The 23,460-nt window shown below is 40.6% G+C and overlaps 1 protein-coding gene and 1 non-coding gene across 3 annotated transcripts in view; one reads left to right on the top strand and one right to left on the bottom strand.

Moving 5' to 3' along the window:
• The window catches only part of STIM1 (stromal interaction molecule 1), a 212,441-nt gene that overhangs the window by 149,253 nt on the left and 39,728 nt on the right, over positions 1 to 23,460 (bottom strand). The window lies entirely within an intron of this gene.
• LOC137772744 (small nucleolar RNA SNORA11) lies at positions 2,135 to 2,264 on the top strand. The gene has a single exon (XR_011075548.1). It is a non-coding gene; the product is annotated as a small nucleolar RNA SNORA11 (small nucleolar RNA).

Raw genomic sequence — 23,460 nt, 5'->3', positions numbered from 1 at the left:
TATTAAGAGAGTCATCTCCTAACTGGAATGCACAAGACTTTCCAATGAAAGTACAGAAACATTAAAACTCTTATTTTATCCTGTTTTTAATCTTAAAATATAAGAATTACACTTAACCAGTATTAAATGTACAGACTAACAATGATGCCCTCTCTGAATCTGTCAGATGTTTCCATGTCATTTATTACATATAAGGTGTCCTGAGAATAGAATGGAAGTTCCACAGTGTTCAAGGGAGAACAACAGTGTCTGTCTGCAGTTACTCATGTGCTTTCAGGATACCATGACATACTGTACTGCAATTAATACATGTCTGACTAAATAAACTTACAAATTATGGTTTCTATTTTTTTCCCCAACTAAACCAACCCCCACCACATAGATAAATGATTTTAAAGGATTCTTGCAAATAAGTAAACAAAAATAAAAAACAATCCCCATTGGTTGAAGATAATATTAAAATTACACACAAAAATAAATAACAAGAAAATGACAGAGCTGACCTTTCTATTCCTAATTCTATTCCTAAACTCTCTATCAGCTACATTACACGGTAAAAACAATCTAACTGGTTCAAATAATAAGTTGGCTAAAAAGTTTGAAAACTATCAAAAAAACTTCTGGAAAGATGGATTTACATTTCTCATTAACAGTGAACTTCATCCTTAGTGTATACTGTGTCTTGATACGTTACACTAAATCAGGGGTCAGCAAACATTTTCTATAAAGGGCCAGACAGCAAATATTTCAGGCTCACAGGCCAAACATCCTCTATTCTATTGTAACTAAATAACTCTGCCATTAGTGCAAAGGTAGCCACAGATAATATACAAAAAAAAATATGGATTTATTTGTAGAAGTAAGTGTAGTTTGCCAATCCTTGTATTTAATAATGATGAAATAAAGCTATCATGATTAAAAATACATCTAAAAATTGGGCTTCCCTGGTGGCGCAGTGGTTGAGAATCTGCCTGCCAATGCAGGGGACACGGGTTCGAGCCCTGGTCTGGGAAGATCCCACATGCCGTGGAGCAACTAGGCCTGTGAGTCACAACTACTGAGCCTGCACGTCTGGAGCCTGTGCTCCGCAACAAGAGAGGCCGTGATAGTGAGAGGCCCGTGCACCGCGATGAAGAGTGGCCCCCGCTTGCCGCAACTAGAGAAAGCCCTCGCACAGAAACGAAGACCCAGCACAGCCAAGGATAAATAAATAAATAAATAAATAAATAAAAAGTGTTCTCTGTGGAATGAAAGTCTTTATAAAAAAAAAAAAAAATACATCTAAAAATTAAATCTAAAGATAAAACTCTACAAATTTTCTGTGATGTTTAAAGTCTGAAGATATTCAATCTAGTTAAGAAGTCTCTTTATAGGTTTACTGCTTAATAGTGAAAAATAAAAGGCACATATCAATGGTGAAACACTATTTCCTTCTTGCTGCAGTGAAAACTGGGATTAAATAGGACATGAAAAGCAATATTTTGTAAATTGCATTCATTTGCCAGCAAACGTGATTTGAACAATATATACAAAATATTTCTTCAGATTAAAAAGAATAGGGCTTCTCTGGTGGCACAGTGGTTAAGAATCCGCCTGCCAGTGCAGGCGACACAGGTTCGAGTCCTGGTCCAGGAAGATCCCACATGCCGCGGAGCAACTAAGCCCGTGCGCCACAACTACTAAGCCTGCGCACTACAGCCCGTGAGCCACAACTACTGAAGCCCGCGTGCCACAACTACAGAAGCCCGCACGCCTAGAGCCCGTGCTCTGCAACGAGAGAAGCCACCGCAATGAGAAGCCCACGCACCGCAACGAAGAGTAGCCCCTGCTCACCGCAACTAGAGAAAGCCCACGTGCAGCAACAAAGACGCAATGCAGCCAAAAATTAATTAATTAATTAATTTTAAAATAATAATAATAAACTACAAAAAACGTAGATTTAAAACAAAAAATAAATAAATAAAAATTACAAACTATGGAGCTCGGGAGATTGCTAGACTGTAGAATGTAAGTTTCCCTTCATGTGCCAGTTAAATGTATTTGCTACATTCTGTTAAATACTGAAATACAAAATGAACTGCTTTTTAAGGGCCACTAAAGGAAAAATGTACAAAAAAAGAAATATCCCCTATATGGGGTGTGCTCAGAGCAGGGGGCCTGAAGAAATGGTTCCTCTGTTTACAACACACCCAACAGGAATCTGGGTACATTGTGACGAGGGACACAAAACTTGTGGCCTTCCTATGAACAAATACCTGACACATGTCCCCCTGCACCTCCACGTGGCTGCTGGGTCAGAGCTCAATACTGGTAGAAAAGCTACAGTATTTATGTGGGGAGTTGGCCACCCAGAGCCTGTCCAGTCCACACGTGGGTGGGCCATGAGTGGTCCTATAGACATAAAGGCTTTGAACCTCTCTTTTCAAGGAAAAAAAAGAAAAAGAAAAATGGATTCCAATTCTGGAAAAGGCAAAACTATGGAGACAATAAAAAGATCAACGGTTGCCACGTGTGTGGGGGGAGAGAGGAGATGAATACACAGAGTACAGAAGTTTTTATGAGCAGTGGAAATACTTTGAATGACATTATAACGATGGATATATGTCATCATACTTTTGTGCAAACCCATAGAATGTGCAGCACTCTTTACTTCATTAAAGTGAACCCTAAGGGTGAAATGAGAAGCCCACGCACCACAACGAAGAGTAGCCCCCACTCGCTGCAACTAGAGAAAGCCCGTGCGCAGCAACGAAGACCTAATGCAGCCAAAAATAAAAAAATTTATCCAAAAAAAACCCTATTGTAATAATAATTAAGACAGTGTGGTATCAATGCAAGGATACAAAAATAGCCAATAGAATAGAATGGAGTCCAGAAACACAGCCACACATAACAGTCACCTGACATAACAAAGGTGACACTACAGTACAGAAGGGAAAGAATGACCTTTTCAATAAATAGTATTAGATCAAATGGATATCCATATGGGGGGGAAATATACCTTGACTCACTACCTCACACCATCAAAAAAAAATTAATTTCAAATGGACAGCAGATCTAACATGAAAGGTAAAACAATAAAGCTTTTAAATGAGAAAATAGGAGAACATATTCATGATCTTGGAGTAGGCAAAGTTTTCTTGAACAGGACACCAAAAGGCCTAAACATGAAGGAAAAAGTTGATAAACTGAGAAAAGATATTCACAATACATATAAGACAAAGGACTTGGATCCAGAATACATGAACTCCTACAAACCAACTAGAAAATGGCAAGCAACCCAAGGAAAAGTTGGCAAAAAACTTGAACACTTTACAAAATAATAAATCCAGACTATGTGTGTGTGTGTATATGTATGTGTGTATGTATGTATGTATGTATATACAGACAGTATTTGTATATATCTATATACATGTATATAGATATATATGAATGAAAAGATGCTCTACTTCATAGTCATTGGGGAATCACAAATTAAAACCACAGTGTGAGAACACTATACACCAACCAGAATGGCTAAAATGACAAAAATAGGGAAATATTAGATGTTGAAAAGGATGTCAAAAAACTAGTACACACACACAGCTTGTGGGACTGTGTATTAGTATCGCTTGTTGTATAATAACTACCCTAAAACTAAGTTGCTTAAAACAATAAACATTTATTATCACACGCAGTTTCTGAGGGTCAGGGACAAAGAGTGGCTTAACTGGGGGGTTCTGGCTCAGATCTCGCATAAGGTTCATAAAGGGCTAGGGCCACTGGAGACCTGACTGGGGCTGGAGGATCTGCTTCCAAGATGGCTCACTCACACTCCTAGCAAGTCAGTGCTGGGTGGGTCAGGAAGCCTCAGTTCTTCTCCATGTGGGCTGTTCCATAGCCTGCTTGAGTGTCCTCACAGTATGTAGGCGGGCTTCCAACAGAGTGAGTGATCCAAGAGACAGTGAGACAGACAAACAGTAGTACCTTTTATGACCTAGTTGCTGAAGTCATATACCATCACTTTCATTTTATTCTATTTGTTAGAATTGAGTTACTAGGGTCTAGCTGAGTCAAAGTGAGGGGAATTAGGTTCCACCTCTTGATGGGAGGGGTATCAAATAATTTGTGGACATATTTAAAAACAAATACACTTACTTTGGCAAAGAATGTGGCAGTACCCACTGTGGAGCACATGTATCTTACCAAGGTCTCCATGTGCTAACCTCCTCTTGTTCATGCTGTCTGATTAGCATGATGTCATCAACGTAACAGATCAAAGTGATGTTCTATGAGATGGCCAGATGGTCCAAGTCTCTTCTGACTATATTATTCTGACTATTATATTATGACAAAGAGTAGAAGAGTGGAAGTGTTTATATAGCCCTCGGCAAAACTATGGAGGTGTAATGATACCTGTTCCACAAGAATGCAAACTGTTTTTGGCCTTTTTTTCTTATTGAGACAGAAAGAACACATTCACCAAACCAATGCCCACATACCATATTAATTTGCTCTAGCAGAGATACCATATCCATCACAGTATCCATAATTGGGGCTACTAAATTAAACTTGCTGAGGTCTACGTTCTCCAGAATCCATCCAGTTTTGCAGAAGAGGGCAGACTAGTGAATTAAATGTAGACATAATAGGGACCACCACCCCTGCATTCTTAAGATACTTAAGGATAGCACTATTTCCACCATCCCTCACAGAATATGATATTAGTTTTGATTCACTATCTTGGCCAGAGGAAAATGCAACAGTTTCAAAAGCTTCCACTTGGCCTTCTCCACTGTGATAGCTCTTATGTGACAGGTCAAGGATCTGATGTGGGTGCTACTCCAACTGTTGAGTATGTGCATCCCAATTATACATTTGAGGATAGGTCTGTGGGATAATTCTAAAAAGTATCATAAGAAAGTAATTAGATAAATACATGTTAACATTACACTAAGTTAAAGAAGCCAGACATGATTCCATTTATATGAAATGTCTAAAATAGGCAAATCCACACAGATGGAAAGTAGATTAGTGGTCGCCAGGGACTAAAGAATAGGGAGCGACTGCTTAATGGGTAACAAGGTTCCTTTTGGGGGTGATGAAAATTCTGCAATTAGATAGTGGAGATGTTGCACAAAATTGTTAGAAACCACTGAATTGTATATTTTTAAATGGCACATTTTATGTTACGTGAATTTTATCACATTAAAAAAACAAAAATAGAAAAATAAAGACAGCTGTTGGCTGCCTTATGCAGCTGGCTGATGTATGAGGGCTGCTTTCACCCTCACTCAATTTACAATACAGAATCCAGTTCATGGCGCTATACATTCTAGCATACTGAGCCCTTGCAAAATGCTTAGGATACAAATATATTTCATCATTCACATCAACCAGTACATTGTAAAGTCATTTCTTCCTGTTCTCTAGGAGTCCCTATTTAAATTTGAAAGGCTCATGGCTTTAAAAAAAAAAAAAGGCAGTTTGGTGTCCAGGCTAAGCAAGGTCCTTGGCATCTTCAACCCCAGGCAACAGCTGGCTCTGCTACTTACCTCACTGTCCCAGATTTGAAGGAAAATACAATCTCTTCTACATAAAGCCAGAAAGGCAGGAAGAAAGGATTCAGTGACTATCATATCTCAAACAAATATTTATTGGACAAACTGTCTAGCAGTTTTCAAATTATGCTCTGCAGATCTCTCCTCCCACTCAGGTTCCTTGGCAATATCTACTACTTCAAGCAGAGCAGCTCTACTTTGTTGAGTTTTAAATATTGGAAGCACACTTAAAAAAAAAAAAAAGAAATTAAAATGGCTCAATTATGTAGCAGACATCTATGAATTTTGCTGATTTAACAATCTCCCCACCTCCCAAGCCCTCTTTAAGTACATGTACCTTGATCTTCCCTGAGGGAACCATCCCTCCCCTGCTCTCGGTCCACATGATTCCAGGGTAGCTGACCATGATCCCTGGGTTCCACGAGTAGAATATAACTGTTGGCCAATGAAAGTCCAGCATTCTTCCATTCACAGTGATACTTTAGGGTGGGCAAATGATCCAAGCCAAAATCATACCCACGACTGCCAGCACCATCAGGAAAGAGGTATTATCTTTCCAATAGTGGTTGCTTAGCTGGTAGATTACACACCCAAAGCTGACAACTACCTTTGCCACTACATGGGTGGAGGCTGCCTAACACCAAAACAAAGAAAAGCGGAGCCAAGAGGAGAGAGATTAGGTCCAAATGACATGATTCAAGTCCCTGGATCTTGCTGTGTCTAAAGGTAAATCTCCTTCTAGGCTTTTTAGTTACTTCAGTCATAAGTGCCTCTCATAAGTCAGTCTGACCTGTATTTCTGTCACTTGCAAAAGAGTCACAACAAATGTAAAATTATTTGGAAAAAAAATTGAAAAACATCCATCTGGTCAATAAACCTCAAATCTTTACTGTAAATCACAGTTGGGGAAAGAATATTAAAAAAAAAAAAAAGAAAAAGAAAAAGAAAAAAGCTCCCAGGAGAATTAGTCTTCTCCTTGACTCCTCATTACATTCCCAAAAATTCATGGTATGGGCTTCCCTGGTGGCGCAGTGGTTAAGAATCCACCTGCCAGAGGGAGGAACACTCCCAAACTCATTCTACAAGACCACCATCACCCTGATACCAAAACCAGACAAAGATGTCACAAAGAAAGAAAACTACAGGCCAATATCACTGATGAACATAGACGCAAAAATCCTCAACAAAATACTAGCAAACAGAATCCAACAGCACATTAAAAGGATCATATACCATGATCAAGTGGGGTTTATCCCAGGAATGCAAGGATTCCTCAATATACGCAAATCAATCAATGGGATACACCACATTAACAAATTGAAGGATAAAAACCATACAATCATCTCAATAGATGCAGAAAAAGCTTTCAACAAAATTCAACACCCATTTATGATAAAAACCCTTCAGAAAGTATTCATAGAGGGAACTTACCTCAACATAATAAAGGCCATATATGACAAACCCACAGCCAACATCGTTCTCAATGGTGAAAAACTGAAACCATGTCCACTAAGATAGGAACAAGACAAGGTTGTCCACTCTCACCACTATTATTCAACATAGTTTTGGAAGTTTTAGCCACAGCAATCAGAGAAGAAAAAGAAATAAAAGGAATCCAAATCAGAAAAGAAGAAGTAAAGCTGTCACTGTTTGCAGATGGCATGATAGTACTATATAGAGAGAATCCTAAAGATGCTACCAGAAAACTACTAGAACTAATCAATGAATGTGGTAAAGTTGCAGGATAAAAAATTACTGAACAGATATCTCTTGCATTCCTACAAACTAATGATGAAAAACCTGAAAGAGAAATTAAGGAAACACTCCCATTTACCACTGCAACAAAAAGAATAAAATACCTAGGAATAAACCTACCTAAGGAGACAAAAGACCTGTATGTATGCAGAAGACTAGAAGACACTGAGGAAAGAAATTAAAGATGATACAAACAGATGGAGAGATATACCATGTTCTTGGATTGGAAGAATCAACACTGTGAAAATGACTGTACTACCCAAAGCAATCTACAGATTCAATGCAATCCCTATCAAACTACCAATGGCATTTTTCACAGAACTAGAACAAAAAATTTCACAATTTGTATGGGAACACAAAAGACCCCGAATAGCCAAAGCAATCTTGAGAAAGAAAAACGGAGCTGGAGGAATCAGGCTCCCTGACATCAGACTATACTACAAAGCTACAGTCATCAAGACAGTATGGTACTGGCACAAAAACAGAAATATAGATCAATGGAACAGGATAGAAAGCCCAGAGATAAACCTACCCACATATGGTCACCTTATTTTTGAGAAAGGAGGCAAGAATATATAATGGAGAAAAGACAGCCTCTTCACTAAGTGGTGCTGGGAAAACTGGACAGCTACATGTAAAAGAATGAAATTAGAACACTCCCTAACACCATACACAAAAATAAACTCAAAATGGATTAAAGACCTAAATGTAAGGCCAGACACTATCAAACTCTTAGAGGAAAACATAGGCAGAACACTCTACGACATAAATCACAGCAAGATCCTTTTTGACCCACCTCCTAGAGAAATAGAAATAAAAACAAAAATAAACAAGTGGGACCTAATGAAACGTAAAAGCTTTTGCACAGCAAAGGAAACCAAAAACAAGACGAAAAGACAACCCTCAGAATGGGAGAAAATATTAGCAAACGAAGCAACTGACAAAGGATTCATCTCCAAAATTTACAAGCAGCTCATTCAGCTCAATATCAAAAAAACAAACAACTCAATCCAAAAATGGGCAGAAGACCTAAATAGACATTTCTCCAAAGAAGATATACAGACTGCCAACAAACACATGAAAGGATGCTCAACATCACTAATCATTAGAGAAATGCAAATCAAAACTACAATGAGGTATCACCTCACACCACTCAGAATGACCATCATCAAAAAATCTACAAACAATAAATGCTGGAGAGGGTGTGGAGAAAAGGGAACCTTCCTACACTGTTGGTGGGAATGTAAATTGATACAGCCACTATGGAGAACAATATGGAGGTTCCTTAAAAAACTAAAAATAGAAGTACCATACGACCCAGCAATCCCACTACTGGGCATATACCCTGAGAAAACCATAATTCAAGAAGAGTCATGTACCACAATGTTCATTGCAGCTCTATTTACAATAGCCAGGATATGGAACCAACCTAAGTGTCCAACGACAGATGAATGGTTAAAGAAGATGTAGCACATTTATACAGTGGAATATTACTCAGCCATAAAAAGAAACGAAATTGAGTTATTTATAGTGAGGTGGATGGACCTAGAGTCTGTCATACAGAGTGAAGTAAGTCAGAAAGAGAAAAACAAATACCGTATGCTAACACATATATATGGAATCTAAAAAAAAAAAAAACATGGTTCTGAAGAACCTAGGGGCAGGACAGGAATAAAGACGCAGACGTAGAGAATGGACTTGAGGATAGTGGGAGTGGGAAGGGTAAGCTGGGACAAAGTGAGAGAGTGGCATGGACTTATATATACTACCAAATGTAAAACAGATAGCTAGTGGGAAGCAGCCGCATAGCACAGGGAGATCAACTCAGTGCTTTGTCACCACCTAGAGGGGTGGATTAGGGAGGGTGGGAGGAAGACACAAGAGGGAGGCGATATGGGGATATATGTATATGTATAGCTGACTCACTTTGTTATAAAGCAGAAACTGACACACCATTGTAAAGCAATTATACTCCAATAAAGTTGTTTAAAAAATAAATAAATAAATAATTTTTAAAATTAAAAACAATTAATTAATTAATTTTTTTAAAAAAGAATCTGCCTGCCAATGCAGGGGACACGGGTTCGAGCCCTGGTCCGGGAAGATCCCACATGCCGTGGAGCGACTAAGCCCATGCGCCACAACTACTGAGCTTGCGCTCTAGAGCCCACAAGCCATAACTACTGAGCCCGTGCTCTGCAACAAGAGAAGCCGCCACAATGAGAAGCCCGCATGCCACAACGAAGAGTAGCCCCCGCTCACCACAACTAGAGAAAGCCCACGCACAGCAACGAAGACCCAACGCAGCCAAAAATAAATTAAATAAAATAAATAATTTTTTTTAAAAAAAGAAAGAAAATGCATGGTATTTTACAGTTTCCATTGATAATCTCTCCTGATCTCCAAAAACAAAACAACCCTGTGAGGTCAGCATTCATACTGTATATTTGAAGACATTGAGGCTCAGAGAGAAGTGACTAACCTGAAGTCATCCAATTTGAAATCAAGGTTTCTGTCTCCAAATTATACCTTTTTACTACTCATTACTGCTTTGCACAGTTCTCAGCAAGCCATGCACAAGTCTGGGAACCTGCCTGGGCTCAGTACAGACTTGCTACCTGACAGCATTGTTCCCCTGACCCCTGGCAGCTTTGCCTTGTTTCAAACAGGCCTCGCCCTGCTCGCTTTCCACATAGCTGGAGATAAAGACAAGCTCATAGCACAGCATCCCACTGCCTGCACATAAGGGTGTGTCACTCAACTGACTGGCAACACTGAAAGTCAGTAGCCTTACTCTCAAAGAAGCCCTAGAACTATCAAATGCACATCAATAGATAGGATCTGAGGAGGAAGAAATGACTTCTAAGATGCACCTATGATGAGAAGCTGCAAGTCAGCTAACAGAAACTAATACAACTTCTGTAACTATTGGAATCTGAAGATCCAAAAATCATTACTGACTGGAAAAACTCCAACAGCATACATTCAAGGGTTTAAAAATACATTAGGCTCATGCTATATACAAAAATTAACTGAAAATGGATCAACAACCCAAGAGCTAAAACCATAAAACTCTTAGAAGAAAACAAAGGGATAATCTTAACTACCTTAGATTTGGCAGTGGATTCTTAGATATGACACAAAAGGCATGAGTAACAAAAGAAAAAATAGATAAATGTGACTCCATAAAAATTAAAAACTACTGTGCATCAAAGAACATTATCAAGAAAGTGAAAAATCACCCTACAGAATGGGAAGGAATATTTGCAAACCATATATCTGATAAGGATCTGGTATCCAAAATATATAAAGAATTCTAACAATTCAACAACAAAAAGACAAACAACCTAATTTTAAACAAAAAAAGGACCTGAACAGATATTGCTCCAAAGAAGAAATATACATGGCCAACAAGTACATGGAAAGATACTCAACATCATTAGCATTAGGGAAATGCAAATCAAAACCACAATAAGATGTCACTTCACACCCACGAGGATAGCTGTAATTAAAACAAACAAACCAAAAAATAACAAGTGTTGGCAAAGATGTAGAGAAATGGAACCCTTACATATTGCTGATGGGAATGTAAAATGGTGCAGCTGCTGTGGAAAACAGTTTGGCAGTCCCTCAAAAAGTTAAACACAGAATTACCATATAACCCCACAATTCCACTCCTAGGTATACAGCCAAAAGAATTGAAAACTGGTACTCAAACAAGTACATGTACACGCATGTCCATAGCAGCACTATTCACAATAGTCACAAAGTAGAAACAGCCAAAGCGTCTATAACCAGAAAACGGATAAACAAATAGTGGTATTTTCCAGCCATAAAAAGGAACGAAGTTTTCTGGTACATACTACAACATGGATGAACCTTATAAACATTATGCTTAGTGAAATAAGCCAGACTCAAAAGGACAAATATTGTATGACTCCACTTACATGAAATATCTAGAATAGACAAATTCATGGAGACAGAACAGATTAGAGTTTAACAGGATCTAGGAGGAAGGGGAAATGGGGAGTTATTGCTTAATGGGTAGAGAGTTTCTGTCAGGGATGATGAAAAAGTTTTGGAAATAGATAGTGGTAATGGTTGCACAATGGTGTGAATGTAATTATTGCCACAGAATTATACACTTAAAAATGGTTAAAATGGCTAATTTTATGCTATACATTTTACCACAACAACAACTTAAAAAAAAAACAGAATGATGTACTGACACATGCTACAAAATATTATGCTAAGTTAAAGAAGCCAGACACAAAAGGTCACATATTGTATGACTCCATTTATATAAAATATCCAGAACAGGTAAATCCACAGAGACAGAATGCAGATTGATGGCTGCCAGTGGGAGGGAGAAACGAGGAGAAACTGCTTAATCGGTAAATCGAAACTGTGGAGTAATGAAAATGTTTTGGAACTAGAGAGAGGTGATGGTTGTACAACATTGTAAATGTTTCAAATGCCACTGAATTGTTCAATTTAAAATGGTTGATTTTATGTTATGTGACTTTCACATTAATAAATGCTTTAAAAGTACATGAGAGAACTCAAGCAATCATCTGGGAAGCAGGAATTAGGGCTAAGTGGCAAGGCAAGGCAAAAATTGTCAGGAACCCAGTAAATAGTCTGACGTAAGAGATGTCTGGGAACAGCAGCAAGAAGCCACTTGATGCTGCAGCACCTGGAAGCCTCCCTACATTGGTGAGGGTACAGGCAAACCTGCTAAAACTAAGAGACCCCTGAACAGAGTAGATTAAACCAAAGAGAAGTTTCTTTCTCTCTCGTATAATAGTTTGGTAGGGAGCAGTCTGGGGCTGAGTGGAAATTTGCCATCCTCACTCAACATGACGCTTCCATCTCTGGGACCAAAAAGAGTGCTGTACTCTCACAATCTCCCAGCTAGCAGGAAGGAGAAAGGGGGCAAGAGAAGTACTTACCCACTCTGTTCAAGCACCTGGCCCCAGAAGTGGTAGATGCACCACTTCCACTTTAGATCCCACTGGTTAGAACTTAGACATGTGGCCACACATGGTTGCAAAAGAGGGTGGGGGACTATGTGCCTTGTTAAAACTCAGGCATTCTATCATTAAAAAAAGAATGAGAGGGAATTCCCTGGCAGTCCAGTGGTTAGGACTCCGAACTTCCACTGCAGGGGGCACGGGTTCAATCCCTGGTCGAGGAACTAATATCCTGCATGTCGAGCGGAGCAGCCAAAAAAAAAAAACGAATGAGAGAGTCAATATTGGCAAAGACAATTAACAGTCTCTGCCATACTCACTTCAAATACTCTTTATTTTTTTATTATTTGTCTGATTAAACAAAGAACTTATTCCAAAGCCCAGCTACCCGGAGGTCTGCAGTTATTATTCAGTGGAACCTCCTGGCTAGGGTGGAAAGACAAGAAAAGGAGTGCAAGGCAGTTATGGACTGATGTCCCCTGTTAGCCTCACTGCAATGACCAAAGCCAACATAGCCTATTATTTGCCTTTTGTCACTGGAAACTTACAGTGTAGAAATAAACGCTTCTTAAAAAAAAAAAAAAAAGAAAGAAACAGTAAGAGCTGTCTATGTGCAATACTGGGGCAGGGGTACAGAAAAAAACCTGTAGGGCACCTGTCTTTGAAAAACTCCCAATCTGTGTGGCAACCACACACAAAGCGATCACAATGCAGTGAGTTAATTAACAGAGAGACATATAGAATTGAATGGAAGAATAACATTGGAATGGACTGTCTGCCTATGGGCAGGGAGAACCAAGAAAGCTTCAAAAAAGTGGTAACACTGGAGCTGAGTATAGAAGGATGAGTTTACCAGATAGAAAAGGTAGGAAGATATTCAAGCAAGATGTAAAGCATGAATAAAAACATGCAAGATGTTTACTGAAAAGACAATATGCAGGAGCCAGATCATGGAATGCCATGAAACCAGATTCAATCAAAAGCTTGGATTTTACAATGTAGGGAATGGGAAAGCAACAGAGACTTCTTAGCAGGGAAGGGCCATGGTTAGATTGACCTGTTAGAAAGATGACTATGGCAGCCTATAGGAAGGATGGACAAAAAGAGAACGTGCATTGGGCTCACATCCCTGCTGCTACGCCTAGTCCCGTCCTTGACTCCCCAGTACCGCCACCGATAAGCCAAGTCCTTGCAGAAGAAAAGCAGTAACAGAACCCCAGGCCAAGTCCTACAGAGACCGAGGCAGGATGAGGTTCTTAGTTTTGTTTGCTTTGAAGCTTTTCTATTGAGGTGAAATTCACATAACACAGTATTAATCATTTTTAAATGAACAGTTCAGTGGCATTTAGTATATTCCCAATGTTGTGCAACCACCAAAGTTCTTAGTTTTTGACAAGGTCCAGGAAACCTCTGTGATTTCACTGAGGTCAGGCTCCACCCACTCCTCAGGTGTCTCTGCTCAGACAGATATGCCAGATGACTGTGGCTTTCAGCAAACATCTGTCTACAGTCCTGCGGCTGCCATCCTCTCTCCTAGCCTTTCCTGACCTCACCTCCCCTGGGAACACAGGGCATAGTGACCAGAAGCAAATTTGACCATGTCTATCTCTTATTTAAAATTTTTCAGTGGCTCTGCTTTGCCCAAAGAATGAAGTTTCAAATTCTTAACATGACATACAAGACTCTCTGCAACCTGGCATCTGCTTGTTCCCTACCCTCATCTCCTAAACATGTTGCCCTAAAATTCTTTCCTCTCATTATGTTTCCCTTGCTACTTGAGACTGCTCCAACATCTATTTTCTTTCTCTCACCCTGGGAATGGTGTTGTCACCCCCATACACTTTTCCCCCAGGCTTATCTTACCCTGGGGAAAGTTCTCATCCTATTTTCATTATTCCCTGGGAACAGCTCTGATCCCAGTCTCATTTTACCCTGGAGACCACTCTGATCCACGCTTCACTATTCACTGTTCTCTGGATACGTCACTGACCACATCATACCATAGAATGACTTTTTTCCACCTCCTCCTCTTCTACTTCTGTCATGTTACTGAGAAGAGCTTTACCCTGAATAATCAGCTTCTGCTCCCTCCTCTCTGGGCCTCCTATAAGCCCAGGGCTTCACCAGGTCTCCCAACCCAAAGTTGGTATGTGGGTTTTAGAGTACATAGTCAAAATCGTAGAGACAGAAAGCAGAATGGTGGCTGCCGGGGGCTGGGGAGAAGCGGGAATGGGGAGTTACTGTTTAAATGCGTACAGAGTTTCTGTTTTACAAGATGAAAAGAGTATGGAGATGGATGACGGCGGTGACTGCACATTATGAATGTATTTAATACCTCTAAACTATACACTTTAAAAATGATTAAAATGGTAAATTTCATGTTATGTGTTGTATTACCACAATTTTTTTTAATTTGGGAAAAAATTTATGGGTACCTGAGACCTAGGAGAGAGATATAACTATATCCCAGCCAGCTGAGGGACTGGCTCCTGGTCTCATTCTCCCTGACCTTCGTTTCTGAAAGATACACCTTTTTTCTCTAAAAAATTTATTTATTTTATTTTATTATTTATTTTTGGCTGCGTTGGGTCTTCGTTGCTGTGCGCGGGCTTTCTCTAGTTGTGACAAGCGGGGGCTACTCTTCGTTTCAGTGAGCGGGTTTCTCATTGCAGTGGCTTCTCTTGTTGCAGAGCACGGGCTCTAGGTGCACGGGCTTCAGTAGTTGTGGCACATGGACTCAGTAGTTGTGGCTCTCGGGCTCTAGAGCATAGGCTCAGTAGTTGTGGCGCATGGGCTTAGTTGCTCCACGGCATGTTGGATCTTCCCGGACCAGGGCTCGAACCCGTGTCCCCTGCATTGGCAGGCGGATTCTTAACCACTGTGCCACCAGGGAAGCCCAAGAATGATGTACCTTTATTTGGATGGCATTTGAACCCAGCCCCATTTTACCCTGGAGATATCTCTGACTCCAGCCTCATCTTACTCTGGGAATAGCTCTGATCTAGGCCTTCCCAATCACCGCACCATAAAGAAAGTCATGCTACAGAATACTCTGAAGATGGTTTGCACTCTGACCTTGGGTGACATTAAACCTCAGGAAAGGAAAGAGATGTGAAGCAATTGGCCCAAAGTAACCTTAATGTTATTCCAAAGTAGGGAAAGAAGGTTTTTCCTGGGGAGTGGGGGAGAAAATTTTTTCAAATTATCACAAAACTCTTCTGACTTTCTGTATATACAAGCCAAAGTTGTGTCAAATGGTGCACAGGAAGATCTCACGCAAAGGCCTTTTTCCAGGTATCTTAGGCTTCTAACTGCAGCAGCGTCACAAATATCAGTGTGTTTCCATGCGAGTGAATGAACAATGCCCAATTTGGGCATTCGGACTTTGCCTTTCTTCTGGTTTCTAGGCCTGTGGTTTAAACACTCCATTCAGAAACAAAGAAATAATATTTAGACTCCATCCTTCTAAAATATTTTATTTGACTTTGGTAATGTTTTAAGTAGAACAGACCTAGGCTTTACAAATTTCTAGTCAAGCAATCCTAGGCACATAACTTTCCTCATTTGTAAAATGGGAATATCTTGCAGGGTTGTTGTGAAGAAAACTAAACAGATATATATATAAGGCATCTACCAGTGTACCTGGCCCAAAATATTTCACTCAACAAATATCTACTAAGCATATGTTATGTGCCAGTCAGTGTTCTAGGCACTGAGGATTCAGCAATGAACAAAAATCACTGCTCTTATAGAACTAACAGGGAGTAGGGGGCAAAGTAAAGGGCCTGACAAATAAATATGTCAGAGGATGATAAATGCTATGGAGAAAAATTAAGTAGAGAACATGCTACAGGGGAGGGTTTGTTATTTTTAAATAGAATGATTGAAGAAGGCCTCACTGAGAATATGACATTTGAACAAAGGATCTGAAGGAAATGAGATAATAAGCCATGCAGAGGAGAAAGAGGGAAGAACAAATGCAAAGGAGGCAAGAGCATATTTACCTTGTTCAAAGGAGAGTGAGGAAGCCAATGGGGCAGGGTGAGCAGGTGGAGAGGAGATAAGGATAAGCCAGGTAGCTGGGAGCCAAGTCACTCTAAGGACTTTGCCTTGTTCTCTGAGGGATATGGGAAGCCACTAAAGGATTGTGATCTATATGACTGGATTAACGTTTTGAAAGGATTGCTCTGGCAGCTCTGTTTAGAACAATGGTAGGCAGGCAAGGGCAGAAGCAGGGAAACCAATCAAGAGGCTATTATTTCTCCAGGCAAGAAACAATGGTAGCTGGATCAAGGTGGTAGGAGCAGAGGCAATGAAAAGTGTCTAAATTGTTGATGTGTTTTAAAGGTAGAACCAATAGGATCTGCTGACAGAGTGAATGGTAACTGTGAACTTGTTTAAATTAAAATGCCAGTTAGACATCCAAAATGTCAATTAAGGGGTTGGATATACAAGGCTAAAGTTCAGAGGAGCGTCTGAGCTAGACACACAGATTGGAGAGTTGTCAATTAACAGATGATAATTAAAACCATTAAAGCGGCTTTTAAATGCCATTTATTTATTACTCAATAAATGAATTACCCAGTGAATAGTAACTGCTATTATAACCCCTTTGTTTTTGTTTTTTGGGTTTTTTAAAATTTATTTTTGGCCGTGTTGGGTCTTTGTTGCTGCGCACAAGCTTTCTCTAGTTGCAGTGAGCGAGGGCTACTCTTTGTTGCGGTGCACGGGCTTCTCATTGCGGTGGCTTCTCTTGTTGCGGAGCATGGGCTCTAGGCGCACGGGCTTCAGTAGTTGTGGCACACTGGTTCAGTAGTTGTGGCTCACGGGCTCTAGAGTGCAGGCTCAGTAGTTGTGGCTCACGGACTTAGTTGCTCCGCGGCATGTGGGATCTTCCCGGACCAGGGCTCGAACCCATGTCCCCTGCATTGGCAGGCGTTTTCTTAACCACTGCGCCACCAGGAAAGCCCCCCTTTGTTTTCTTAAGGTGCTAGAAATACTTGCCAACTCTTACCATGAATACTTAAACTTCAGTGCCCAACTTCCAACCCCATCCCCAATCCCTCAACTCCCTTCCTTCCTTTCAAATTTTCAATTAAAACACTAGATAAGTGGAGGCATTGTGGTGTTAAGTGGTAAAGGCACCAATTTTAGAGTTAGACAGAATTGGGTTTGAATCCTCCATCTTAGCCACTTATTAGTTCTATGACCTTTGAACCTCAATTTTCTTATCTGTAAGATGGGGCTAATAGTACCTATGTTATAGGATTGTTGTAACAATAAGGTATCTATTCATTCATTTGTTCAATAAATATTTACTGAGTATTCATCACATGCCCAGGACTGTGTTTAGCACTAGAGTTACAGTAGTAAACAGGCACAGATACCGTCCTCACGGAGCTTATTGCCCAAGGGACCATAATACTTCTAAAGGACCAGACAAAAGTTTCAACTTAAAAAAATCATCTAAATAAAATAAATATGTAGGGCTTCCCTGGTGGCGCAGTGGTTGAGAATCTGCCTGCCAATGCAGGGGACACGGGTTCGAGCCCTGGTCTGGGAAGATCCCACATGCCACGGACCAACTGGGCCCGTGAGCCACAATTACTGAGCCTGCGCGTCTGGAGCCTGTGCTCCACAACGAGAGAGGCCGCGATGGTGAGGGGCCCGCGCACTGCGATGAAGAGTGGTCCCCACTTGCCGCAACTAGAGAAAGCCCTCACACAGAAACGAAGACTCAACACAGTCATAAATAAATAAATAAAAGAACGTGAATTTCTTTAAAAAAAAAAAAAAGCAAACTGGGCTATTCATTTAAAAAAATAAAATAAAATAAAATAAAATAAAATAAAATAAAATAAATAAATATGTAAAGAGCCTCACACAGTGCCTGGGCAAAAAGTAGGTGCTAAATAAATGACAGTACTTATTATTTTATAACTAAAGCATATAAATCTTCATAGAACAATACGCTTAAAATTGGAATGACTTTTAGAAATCAAAAGGTCCAATTCCCTCATTTAACAGATAAGCAAATTAACTTACTCCATAATAAACTTACTCAGGACACCTCTTCAGTCAGGCCATGTGCCAGGTAGGTGGGATACAGGGATGAGTAAAACAGTCCCTACCTTAATGTCAAGTAAATACACAAGGGGGAAGTGACTTGCCCAAGGTAACCTGAGCAATCACTTAGGCTGGAAATCATATCTTCTAATTTTCAGTGTTTTGCTCCTTCCACGGATCCAAAATTATTCATTTCAAATAGAAATACTTATCAGGAAGAAGCCTACCATATGGCCTGTGCCAAAAAGAGTGCCATCCTACAGCTCAGCAATTCCTTGCAGGTAGCTTGTCAGAAGGGGTAAGCTCTTTGGGCTTAGAGGTGGATCCTTTTTTCTCTATAGGCCATCAATAACAGGCAGCAGCTAGGACCTCAGAGGCCCTGGTCAGAAGCTACAGAAAGATGGAGAAAAACAAAGTGAAAGCCTGCAGTCACCAAAGCCACTGGCTAAGCAGAGAGAAGGCTGGGCAAGGCCAGACCAAGACCTTTCTCCTTCATCCCAAAGATTAAGTCATGTTCCCTCCAGGCTAGGACCATCTTCAGAGCTCTACCATTGTCCCTCTGGCCCATCCATCCCTACTCTCCCTTCCAGACCTCTTTAGAGTCTCAAAATTGAGCTCCGAATGGAAAAGACAGCACGGTGGAGTAGAAAGAGCACACCTTGCAGTTTCACGGACCTGGGCTGAAACTTTGGCTCCACCACTAACTAGCTGTATGCTTCTTAACTTGTCTGTTTCCACATCCGGAAAATGGTGACAATACTTATTTCTGGGAGTTGTGGTGAGTGTTAGAATTGCATCTAACGTTTAGATGTATCTAGAAAAGTTCCTGGCATACAGAGGTTACTCAATACATGGTGCTGTCATTAATTATTATGAATGTCAAGGTCTCTCTTGTCTACCCCACACTCTTTCTAGTGACTGCAGGCTTCAGCACAGCACCACGGTTTAGGGCCCCCACATTAATATGGAGTATTCAGAAAGCCATGGCGCCTTTACTTGGCCACCTTTCTCTATCTCTTGTCCCTCAACCTATACCAGCTCAGGTCTCCATTCCATTCCCCAACGTTGAAAAAACAAAATCTTTGAACCTGCATCCCCTGGTTCCTCTTCAAAATATTACCCTCTTTCCTTCCTTCCCGTAACACCATATTTCTCAAAAGAGAAGTCTGTACTTGCTGCCTCTAGGCCCTCACCTCACACTCACTCCCTAAGCCACAGCAGTCTAGCTTCTGTCTCCACCCCTCCACTGAAACTGCCTTCACCACGTCACCAATGACTCAGTAGCCCCACTTCAGGGCTCACCCTACTTGTTCTCAGCTCCAACAAACATTTGCCTCCTTTTACAAACTCTTCTCATTCCTGACTTCCCAGACAGTACTTTCTCCTGCCTCTCCGATTGCTCCTCCTCAGATGCCTTCCCTAACTTTTCTGGCTACACATATCAGAGTTCCTCTGAGCTCTATCCTCAGCCTCCTTCCGTTCCCCATTTTTTGGATTTTACTCAGGCAATTTCATCTATTCCTATGGTTTCCACTCTCACTTAGAAGTCATCATTCCTACATCTATGATCAATCCAACCTCTCTCAGGACTCCAAAACTCATATCTTCTCCCCCAAGTACCAGATATTTTCTCCTGAATGTCACCCATAGGCATCTCAAAACCAATATTAACTTCCCCAAACCAGCCTTTCCAGCCTGTATTCCATGTGTTAACAGCATCATAGTAATAGCCAGACACCTAACATTTCTTCCCTCTTCCTTTAGTCACACAATTTAAATCAACAACCATGATCACTGCCCTGGATCCAGCCTCATCATTTGCTACTGCAACAGTCTTCTGGCTGGCTTCCCTGCCTCTAGTTTACTCAATCCATTCCAATCCTCCTAAGCACAGGCATCAAAGAGATCTTCTAAAACACCACTCTGATAGGATTTAAGGTCTTCACCATTCAGAATCCCTCCCAAGCAGCCCAACAGTCCAGCACGATGAACAGCTCACCATCCCCTGAATATGCCATGCACTCCACACTCACAATGCCTGGAATGCATCCCAGGGCCCTCTCTGCCTGGCATACTTCTGGGCATCCTTAAAGATCCAGCTTGAACATCTCTGAAGCCTTCCCTGACTCTCTCTTGCTAAGCATTTAGACCCTCCTTCCTTTCTCTCTCAGTCTATTTTTCTATGTTCCTCTACTGTAGCACTTGTGACATTATATTGAGTGTACTTGCTTATGTGCTTATCTTCTCAGTAATTTGTGGATTGCTCAAAGACAAGGATCATATCACATCTCTATACCCCAGCCCACTTGCCCAGTCTCTCAAAGTGAGCAACCAGGTTCACTATCAGTTATGACAAGGGATACTCCCCCATATCAGGAGAGCAAACTCTAATGGCAACAGGAAGTCTTAATAGGTTCAGCTTCCCCTCTTGCAAATGCTTCCAGATGCTGCTTGGACTCTGACCCCACAGGAGGTATTCCTGACCTGATTCCTGGGGCCCCTCTGCCTAGAACAGGCAGGGGATAGGAGAGTTTCCTATAGATTAAAATTCTTTGGAAAATGATTTCTAAAATGGGCCAAGAATACAGGTACGACTGGCAACTACCAGGGCCACCTCAGGAAGTCATTTGTGAAATAACTTCAAGATCTTTCTACACCTTCAAAAGCAACTGAGATGATTACTATGACAATCTGTGGCGAGTCTTCTTGCCTTCAATTCCACCACCCCGCCTTGGGAAATTGCCCTGTACCATGCTACTTGCGATAAGTTGCTTCACTGGCCAGAAATCTATGGTGGCTTCTCACTGTATGATGTATGATGGCCTAAAACTACATAACATGGTGATTTAGAGCAAGGATTCTGGAAAAATATCACCCAGGCATGAATCCTGACTTCAACATTTATTAACCATACAAGTTTGAGCAAGTCTCTGTGCTTCAATTCTCTCACCTTTAAAATAGGAAAATAATAGTACCTACCCTCTTAGACCTGGTATAAAGATTAAATATACTAATAATAAGAAGTAAATAATGAAAAAAGAATTAAATAAGCTTAGCATTAAAAATGCTAACAACAGTGCCTAGCACATGGAAAGAACTTCGTATATTATACAAAACACATTCAGGTTTCAAGTCCTCTATCTTCATAGCCTGAGACATGAACTGTTACCTTGACCCATTTCACATTCTTCAACTCACCAGTTCCCCAATCCTTTTAACTTCTGACTTCATCACTTATGATTCTTTCCCCCTACCCATAATACCAATCCCCATCTGCCCAGCCCCTCCCTCTGTCCTTAGCTGCAAATTCTCTCTGGCAGTGCAACCTTCAACTGCCCTGGAAATAAGCCCCCTCAGCAGAGTGCCCATAGGAGATGCCATGGCTAAGAGCAATACAGGATACCACCTTCTTCTGAGCATTTGATATTCACTCCTACCTGCACTACAGTCATCTGCATAATCCAAATGCTTCCCTGAACTTCTGAAGTATAAAAACCTTACAGTTTTAGAGACTAAGTCACACCATCTCCAGGAAGCCTGCCAGACTACAGCGACTCATACAAATGTCTGCCTTCCCTCAACTACTAAAATCTTAATCTATAACACACACTTCCATACTCACATAATCTAATCATCTCTACTAGATTAAGTTCCTGAGGCAGTGTCTGGTTTTCCATCACTACATTCCCGTTACCCTAGAACAGTGACTGGATCATAGTAAATGTTTAATAAATATTTATTGAATGTAATCAATCTAACACAACTTCTGCATCTTTAAATAAGAAAATCAAGGTTGAGAAAGTAGAAGTACCTAACTTAACGCAAAGTGAGACTGGAACCCAGAACTCCCTAAGACTGAAATATTGAATGCAATCCCCCCTACCCAACCCACTTCTTGGCCAGCTGCAAATAACAAGGGAGCAAATAGATAGTTCTCTGACTGAACTGAGTATTATTCCCTCAAAGCCAAACATTTACCTCCCCTTCCAGAAGTAGCAAACAAGGCCAACTATAGAGGCTCGATTAGCTAAATCTCCTACCATTGAGTCTGGGACATAACCGGGGACTGGTGGATTAACCAAGATCTCTACCTTTCTATAACAACCCCCCAGTCTGTGAAAAGAAGGGGAGTCCTGGAGGTACTCTGCCAACCAAAGGACAGTTTGCCATTCTACTTCTTCAAATCCAACTAACAGAAAATCAGGAGCCACTTTATGCTCATTTTACCTAATTGTGTCTCATGGAACACTGGTATTTTATGAAATATCAGTAGATGGGTTGTTGGTTTTTTGTTTTTTTTGGAGGGGGGGGCAGAATTCCATGATCAAAATATGTAGAATCATCTATACTTCAATTTTTTAAAAAATGTAGGGACTTCCCTGGCAGTCCAGTGGCTAAGACTCCATGCTTCCAAGGCAGGGAGAGTGGGTTCGATCCCTGGTCAGGGAACTAAGATCCCACATGCCGTGCAGCGCAGCCAAAAAAATTTTTTAAATAATAATAATAAATTTTAAAAAAATTTTTTTAATGTAGAAAACCCTGCATATTTTTCCTTACCATATTAAAGACTCACAGCTTTTCCAAACTTGATCTCAAAGGTCTTTTACAGACTAATACCTATTGTCTTTTCATATGATAGTGATGTTCTAAAGAACACTTATTTTAAAAGAGTGCACTGTAAAATATATAAAGGTACTGTTACTCCACGGTTACACAAAATGGACAGGACGCTAAAGTAGGAGAGAATGCCTGGACCACTTGGACTACTAAAATTACATTACTTTCTCCAACACAATAAACTTGTGGGAAGGTTAACCTAAATTCAGATCTAAGTCTGTTTGACTTTAAAGCCTGTGTCGTTCCATCATTATATTATATTCCTTGACAGTTGTTCATTCTAAAAAATCTTTATTGAGCTGCAGATGAAATACAGCAAGGGATACGAGGAAGCAGAAGATTTAGTAATCTCTGCCTTCATGGAACTCATAATTTGCTGATGCTCACAGCTGTGATAGAGGGAATAGGGAAATAGGGATAGAGAGAGGGATGGGGGCAATGGGAGCTCAGGGGGGCCCCTAATCACTGTGGCAGGGGAAGTTGTTAGGAAAGGCTTCCCAGAGAAGTTG

This window comes from Eschrichtius robustus, chromosome 11, assembly GCF_028021215.1.
Source record: "Eschrichtius robustus isolate mEscRob2 chromosome 11, mEscRob2.pri, whole genome shotgun sequence".
NCBI classification, from domain to species: domain Eukaryota; kingdom Metazoa; phylum Chordata; class Mammalia; order Artiodactyla; family Eschrichtiidae; genus Eschrichtius; species Eschrichtius robustus.
This window is presented reverse-complemented; position numbering and strand designations above follow the sequence as displayed.